Genomic DNA, 9,069 nt, shown 5'->3' on the forward strand with positions numbered 1-9,069 from the left:
ACCCTTGTTCTTTGGAAGTTCTATCTCGTGTCTAGTACTGCACGGTTCCACTGCGCAAGAACTTCGAATCATTCTCTTGAAACTTATCCTCTTTATGATAAATCATTTGCTTGTTCCGAAATGATCTGACCCAATAGGAAAATCCCAATCCGTTAATTTCTTCATGGTCGTTCTAAGTTTAAAGTACAAATAAGAACCCCCTTCCTTACATGATTTCTTCTTCATATAGATAGATATAAGATCTATGGAGCAATTACTTAGAAGTACGTTTTGTGCAATATCCCTTCCTATTTGATAAAAAAGGATCTCATGATATTGAATGGATCTTACCTGGGATCGCAAATCACAAGTTTGTCTATGAAGAGCTGATCTAATTGTATTAGTGTATATAATTGATTTCTTTTGTGTAATACTAATTGATAGGACCTCATTGGTAAGTGCTACAAGATCTTGTGCATTGGAACATGGTTATGGATCTGAATCCATTAGTATGAGACATTTTCTTTTCCAAGCAGAATCCCCTAATATATGGAAGAATGAAAAAGTGCTTTCATTGTTGTGGAATAAGAAGCCTTCGTATCTTAATGCATGTATTTGATTTATTCGGAGCTATTAGAGCGGGATCCACTTTTTGGAAATATAAGTGAAAGTAATAACAAGAATATTTCTAGTGGAACATCTTTCACAATCCTTGGGGAGATGGTTCACTAATGGACTGAGGGATAAGTAATTCGACTCATTCACATATAGAACCTATCATTAAAATACCCCTAGAAGGTGGTAGGGCTAAGCGGAGCGAAAAGGGTTTTCCATGAGATGGGAAATGAGAAATATTAGCCCCACATAAGGTTTGTGAATAAGTAATAGTCTTATAATGAGCAAGGAATATCCGTCTTTCTGCTAAACAGGACCTATTGAACTCATAATTCATTAGATACCTTCTTTTCATGTCAACTGAGTATGGTAAGTAAATGGATCCCAGTTGTTCATTCATTTGATAACCAAGGTCATTCTTTGATAAATGATCACTATGAGTCCAACTCAATAGTTTTTGATCAATCCTTTTTTCTGTCGTTAACGTGGAGAACTGAACTAAGAATTATTTTTCTTCATGATCAATCCAATCATTGTTCATGTTTTTTCTTATCAATGAATAGATCACTTTACTTGTATGACTTAGATGTCTCATTTCTTGAAAAATTGATTGAATTGATGGGATTTGTTATGATACTTATGAGATAGATGATATTGATGAGATTGACATTCAAATCTTTCTCCTTAGAATGTATTGATTTGACCCCATAAGTGGACCACCATTCAATAGCATGTTGCCACCAGAAGCAAAACTCTATATTTCATATGATGGAAGTTGCCGGAGTATTGGGTGTTGCTCCGCTATGCAGTATTCATGGTGCTACCATAGAAAATACTTTATTCGAGTATGGTGATGGTGCAAATTCATTCCGTGCCTAGAACCCAACTCAAGCTGAAGAAACCTATTCTATGGTCTCTGCTAACCGCTTTTGGTCACAAATCTTTGGGGTTGCTTTTCCAATAAACACTCGTTACGTTTCTTTATGTTATTTGTACCAGTCAAAGGTTTATGGATGAGTGCTCTTGGGGTAGTCGGTCTGGCTTTGAACCTACGTGCCTATGACTTCGTTTCCCAGGAAATCTGTTCAGCAGAAGATCCTGAATTTGAGACTTTCTACACCAAAAATATTATTTTAAGTGAAGGTATTCATGCTTGGATGGTGGCTCAGGATCAGCCTCATGAAAACCTTATATTTCCTGAGGAGGTTCTACTCCATGGAAACGCTCTTTAATGGAACTTTAGCTTTAGCTGGTTGTGACCAAGAAACCACCGGTTTCACTTGGTGGATGAGGAATGCCGACTTATCAATCTGTCTGGTAAATTACTTGGAGCTCATGTGGCCCATGCCGGATTAATCATATTCTGGACTAGAGCAATGAGCCTATTTAAAGTGGCTTATTTCGTACCAGAGAAGCCTATGTATGAACAAGGATTGAGCTTACTTATTAATATATATTAAATATATTAATAATTAGTTCATAACTATTGTGTTTTGAATCAATTCCAATTTGAAAGAAAAATAAAATGCTCAGTGATAAAATCATTCACTTCATAGTATAAGGTTGGGAGGAAAATGACTGATCGGATGAGAATAAAGATAGTCCCATTCTACCAGTCAATGCTGACAACAATGCAATTTTTTTGTAGTAGGAGGAAAATCCGTTGACTTTAGAAATCGTTAGGGTTCGAGTCCCTCTATTCCCAATAAATGCCTAGTTTACGACCTAAACATTTATCCATTTTTTCGCCAGTGCTTCCAAATTAGAAGCGGGTCAAAATTAGATATGATATTCATTGGTCGACTCTTTGACAAACGGATCCTAACAGTTTCTCTCTTGCTTCAATTGCTAAAAGCAGTATATGTCCAAATGAACATAACCATAACATATGTATATGTATTATTTGTATACAAGGATATACAAGGAATCCCATTATTGAATCATTCATAGTTCATATCCCTTATAAATATAGGCTTAACAAAAATCCAAAGAAAAAGAATCCCAGGACTTGTAATGTTTCTTTAGTACCTTTAAATGAATTGACACAGGTCCATGTCCTCCAGTAGGATAATGTATAGAGGGCAGTATAGCTCAGCTGGTAGAGTAGAGAACTAAATCCTCATGTCACCAGTTCAAATCTGGTTCCTGGCATATGGTTAATGTATCGAAATGTATATAAACAAAAAGAAAATGAATATGGATCGGGATATAATACATATTCATTACAGTCATAATCTAGTAGCCATTTGTCGAGGTATCTACAACATACATCCCAATCCTTGTGGATCGGCAAAGGAATATATTCCTTCTTCTTTTTTGTTTGTCTCTACTATCCTTCCTTTGGCTCATGTTAATACTCCATACATATCCGAAGTTGTCTGAAAGATAGAAGTCTAGTCTGTTCAGAGAGGTGAGGGGTAGGAATAGAAAAGATCTTTTCCAATCAAGTACAAATCCAATCTTATCTCTTTCCATTTCTTAATTTTCCCATTTTTTTTGCGCCTTCCCACATTTTTTGCTTTCTGGGGCTCAACTAAGTGACGTGCACGGTACATAGTTCATGATGTACCTTTTGATTCATCCTATTGGCTCTACCCATCCCCCAATGGATATGATACTTTGCATTGCTTAGTGGGTAATATTAGTTTACTTGAATTAATTATATATAAATAAACCTCAACCCCCCCCCCCCCCCCTTTATCACAAATAATACAAATGACATGATAGTCCAGTTACTCTATCCAGATGAGAAAGAACAAAAAATACTCCTTCTTGAGCCTTGTAAGCTAAGATAAGTTTCTTATCATTCAATAAGCATCCGATAGTCAATAGAAATCAGGGGCAATATAATCCTTGCATAGGGGCCAACCAATCCAACTTTCGGGAAATTAATATTTATTTGATTTGACGAATGAGACCCAAAACTATTATAATTTTGACGCAACGAAAGAGTGGAAAATTACTTTTCTTTCTTTGTAGAAAGAAGATTTGGGAGACGAGTAATTTGTCCTGGAAACTTCCTTTTTTCTTCATTTATCCACCTTTGTACCCCTGCTTCCCACTTATGCATTTATTAGATATAGAATCTAATAGTATTGAGGCATTACATGCCATTTACCATGTGGCAATAAGAAACCTGGCATAATCACACTGAACTAAATTTTGTAAATTTTGATCCAATCATCTTCTTTTGCAATTCCATACTATTGCTATTTTCTAATCCGGAATATAAGTCATCTCTGGTATCTCGAAATAGTATAATCAAATGCAAGCAAAAAGGGGCTTTCCATGATTTTTTACTATGCATACACATAATATAATTCAGCTTTTTTGCCAACTTGATGATGAGGGATCCGTGGATCTAGAAATTTATTTCGGCTAATTGAACCTTCTCAAACTTTTTTTTTAAGAACCAAAAAGATTTGGGCCAGAATAACATATGCTAATAAGAACAAAAGACCTTGGATATGCAATGGATCATGAAGTACTATTTCTGCATCACCTTGACCAAAACCACCTACATTGGGATCACTTGTTAATGGCTAATCAAGCTTGATGTATTCACCTTTAGAAACAAGAAGTTCTAGTCCTGGAGGTATAAAGTCAATCGTTTCGTGCCCATTCGATACATCATATATGGTTATTTCATATCCACCTTTCTTTTCTTTACGTACTATTTTACTTACTATCCCTGATGCTGAAGCATTATAGACTATATTGTTACTCTTGCTACCATCAGGATAAATCTGACCCCTTCCCCTGTTCCCACTACATATATAGGATATTTTAAGAAGTGAACCTCTTTCTTAGTAGCGGGATCTGGAGAAAGGATGGGAAAGATGATTTCACTATATTTCTGACCAGGAATAGGGCCCACCACAATAATTTTTTTTATTAGTATTAGGACGGTGACTCTAAAAAGACAGATTACCCATCTTTTCTTTCATCTCGGCAGAAATACGATCAGGGGGAGCTGATTCAAATCGTTCAAGTAAAATGAGAACAGCCCCTACTTTCAAACCTCCCTTTTTACCTATTTCAGTTGCATATTGTAGGGGATTCTAACAACTGCCTCAAATACAGTATCAGGAAGCACAACTTGTGGAACCTCAATATCCACGGGCTTGTTAGCCAGGTGGCAATTAGCGCATACAATACGCCCAGTTGCTTCTCACTGATTTTCATAAATTTGCTGCACAAAAATGGGATATGCACCTGAAATAGATGCCCGAGTCATTACATATATCATCATCGATACAGAAATGCACTGAGTCATTTGTTCCTTTACCCAAGAAAAAGTGTTTCTATATTTTTGCATGGTCTAATCATTGATTCCAAAAATTTCTACAATAAATTAGGTTGGGAGTCAGTATAGTTCCCTATCCCTGATTCTGCCATTGCATGAAATATAGAAGTAATCTAATCCCCACGACGAGTCAAAGCATAAAGGAAGAGTAAGATTTTGAATGGTTTGTTTATACACAAAGTGACGTTACAATTTTCTTTATGTTGTGAGATTAAATCAGTTCTTCACTTGTTCAGTGAATGATAAATCACTACAAGTGAAGGAGATACACGGTTTAAAAAATAAAAGATCCAATATTTCAAAATTGTATCTAGAATGACTGGAAAAGTAGAAACAAGAGTCGAATATAATTTTCTCATTCCAAACAAATCCAAAATCTTTGTAGAATGAACCAATAGTTAGTTCCAAAGCGTGGGGTGAATGGAATCTAATACATAAATCGGTTAATAAGAGAATGGAAAAATCTTTTATTGTGTCCCTTAAGTTATAGAGGAATTCTTGAACCCAAGAATTAAAAGCGATAAGTTCTTCATTACCCAGAATAGAATATGCGCTTAGAATAGTGAAACAGGTTCTATTTGTCAAGAAATGCAAAATAATATGTATATGATCTTGCTTGTGCATTCTTACCAACTGTATCATTTCTTTGTGGATTCCTATACGAAGCTTTTGTATATGTGTCTCCGGATACTCCTTTATCATTTCATCCAAAAAGAACAGTTCTTCCAATTTTATGAATCCTTCTAGAATGTTCTTTCTTGAATATTATTCAAAAGAGTTTCGGATTGGCTGGTATTCCACCAGTTAGTCATCCAAGGTTCCATACTGTTATTAAAGAAGACAGAAATTCCTCAAGGAAGAAATACAATAGATGCAAGATATGGTAGGGGATTCAATGCTTTCTTTTTCATCACTTCCAATCCGTGAATTGTTAATGAACCTGATTCATTTGTTGACAATGTCTGATATTTGTATGATTTATGAAACGCGAGTTCTATAACAAGGTGTAGAACCTATGGATCTATTTTCAATTGTGTAATTTGTTTAGTCTTTGTCTCTAGAAATGGAATAAGGGTTAATTTATTTCGAATGCGGAGGTAATGAAATAGTAACCCCAGACATCTCAATCGGTCAATTTCGGATGAATTGCATGTTCAGGAAGAAATGGATTTTATTTCACCTTGCTCATGCTCCGGTGCACTCAAAAGTAGTTCTTGACTCCAAAGCGAAGATTTGTATAGCTTTCTCACATGGCCATGGGTAGATGATGAAGAGAAAAACAAACGAAAAATGGTTACATGCCTCTAAATATCTTGGTTGAAGAATGATGAGTCCTCTACTTCAAATGATCAAGAAGCCTTCAAAACGAGACACCAAGATGTTGATGAAGATCTCCAAGCATTTTCCATGTGCTTCTTTAAAAAATGAAGATTGAAGAATAGGATATAGTGCAAGATTGAAGAAAAAGAGGGCTAGAAGAGAGGAAAAATAGAGAAAGAGAGAACTTCAAGTGAGAAAGATTAAGAAGTTTCAACCTCAAAAATCCATGCAATAGAAAGGAAATCTCGTCCTACTTTTCATTCTCACCATTCATTTGCATGTGAATCAAAAAATCAATCAGCCATGCATAAAAATTATCATATAAACATAAGCAATGCATATATTCAATTAGTATAGAAGGAAAAGAAATACATTTTGGGCCTATTTGTATTGATAATAGAGGAAGAAATGAGATTGTATTTCACCTTGTTCATGCTTCCGGTGCACTCAAGTGTAGTTCTTGACTCCAAAGAGAAGATTTGTAGAGTTTTCTTGCATGGCTGTGGGGAGATGATGAAGTAAAAAACAAAAGAAAAATGACTATATATTTTTAAATATCATGGTTGAAAAAGGATAAATCAATTGCCTCGGATGATTAAGAAGCCTTCAAAACGAGACTCCAAGATGTTGATAAATCTCACCAAGGACTATCCCCGTGCTCCCTTGAAAATTGAAGATTGAAGAAGAGGATAGAATTCAAGGTTGAAGAAGAATAGCGCTAGAAGATAGAGAGAAGAGTAGAGATAAGGGAAAACTACTAAAACTTTAAGTGGGAGAGCTGAAGAAGTTCTCCAATAGTTAGTTCATACCCAATGATGATGATATGGGTGTTATTTATAGAAAATTTTGGAGTCAAAACCTAAAATTTAAACTTTTTTTAATTTCCCAAGATTTCATGCGAATTTCAAAAATTTTATGAATTCATTCTATTTTATTTTTATTTCCATAGGTTTTGACTAAGAGGGGTTGGTCTCTAACTCTACAAACACCATTTGGAGGGGTTGGCCGGGCTAAGCCCCATCCAGCAATGCCAAACCTGCCCCAAGGGGGGCAGTTTTTGTCCAAAAAATGGCCCGCCGAGGAGGCAATCCCTGCCTTGGAAGACACAAGCCATGTGCGGCTAAGGTTGGCCACACGTGCCATGCATGGCAGCGTGCTCGCCGCTGTGTGTCGCACTCTATGCAGCTTTGTCGAGTGTGCCTAGCGCTGCTGTGTGCCCATGCCCAGAGTGCACAACTGGGCCGTGCACGCGCAAGGGGGCAAAATGTCCCTGCCCTCTTAGATGAGTCCCACCTAAAAAAAATTGAAATTTATATTTTAAAATATATATTTTTGATGGACAAAATAATCTTTTGATAAAGTGAGTCCGGCTTCATTTTGGGTGATTCCGGGTCCATTGTAGGTATGGATTGATTCATTTAATTATATCCATGCATACTTCAAGTCACACGATGTGTAACCATTTAAGACAAAAATATCGTCACTTCATTTGTTCCCAATGCCACTTCCTTTTTCTCCTGCTGGATTTTCATGATTAGGATTGCCAATTTTTTAGGCACTTCCATGTTTTCAAAACATGAAGCCAAGTACTGTAATCACTAACCCAAAATATAAAATTCTAATAGTAGTTCCTACACCAAATGGTTCAAGTGAAGAATCATATCAATAGACTGGCCTGATATCCAAGATTCATTTTGAGTTCTCCAATTTTTTTTTTTTGCATTATTTAAAAGAATCATGAAAAAGAGAAGAAAAATGACCACATTATTTCCAAATAGAACAAAAAACACTAATGATTGATCATCAACATTAGATACATTCACCTGAAAGAAAACATCACTTTTTTTTTTACAACTACTCTAGGTCGACAAAAGCCCTTTAATAGAGCAAGAAGTAGAAGGAACTTGTCCTTATAAGAAACATGAAGTTAACCTATTTCGTGCAATAAGTGTTTGACTTCTACAAATAGTGTGTTTGCCCTTTCCGAGACCTAGAAGAAGATAAACAAAGTGGTTATGTTAACTCCCAATCCAAAAATTAGTATAAACATACATACATACATGCATGCATACATACATACATATACATACACATAAATAAATAAATAAATAATAGGTAAATTAATAAATTATATATATATATATATATATATATATATATATATATATATATATATATATATATATATATATATATAGAGAGAGAGAGAGAGAGAGAGAGAGAGATTTCGATATATAGAAAGTTCTTCTTTATGAAATTTGGAAACTATGTAAACCATTAACTAAAGGAAACATTTAGACCAGATAAATTTTTATGAATTTTTGGTTTGTACAACCTACAATATATTGGTTTTCTATGTGAATGAGTACGTGTGTGTGTATTGTCTATAGGCCCTCTTTTTGCAAGTGCTAGTCTACTTATGAGGTTAAACAGAGGATATTAGGTCAAATGATAAATTGAATGGTTATCTAGCCAAATAAGAATGATAGTTCAAATTATAGTTCTCTAATCTTTACTCCCAACTAGAGAGCTAGTCACTGATATGTTAGCCTTTGCTGGTACTGGTACATGTATATATAGTAGGAAACATGCTGGGGTTAGAAATTAATTCTCAACCTACACCTCGTTTCTTGTACTTACACTGTCCCGATGTAAAAAAAAAGGCAACCTACTTTCAGTTCAATCTGCAATTTTGAACGCACCTACTTATAGGTAGGTTATCCGGTTTCCAGTACTAAACACTTGGTTGTGTTTGTTGTGCTGGAATGTCCCTGTTAAAAGGGGATGAAAATTCAAATTGCAACTTCATCCCGGTTTCAATCAAACGTGGCATTGGTTTTCTTTTATCG

At 35.4% G+C, this 9,069-nt stretch overlaps 1 pseudogene; it reads right to left on the minus strand.

Moving 5' to 3' along the window:
* Positions 1 to 3,955: 3,955 nt before the first annotated feature.
* Positions 3,956 to 4,912, minus strand: LOC126410495 (cytochrome f-like; annotated as a pseudogene).
* Between the last annotated feature and the right edge of the window lie 4,157 nt (positions 4,913 to 9,069).

The sequence above is a fragment of the Nymphaea colorata genome, chromosome 10 (genome assembly GCF_008831285.2).
Source record: "Nymphaea colorata isolate Beijing-Zhang1983 chromosome 10, ASM883128v2, whole genome shotgun sequence".
Taxonomy (NCBI): Eukaryota; Viridiplantae; Streptophyta; class Magnoliopsida; order Nymphaeales; family Nymphaeaceae; genus Nymphaea; species Nymphaea colorata.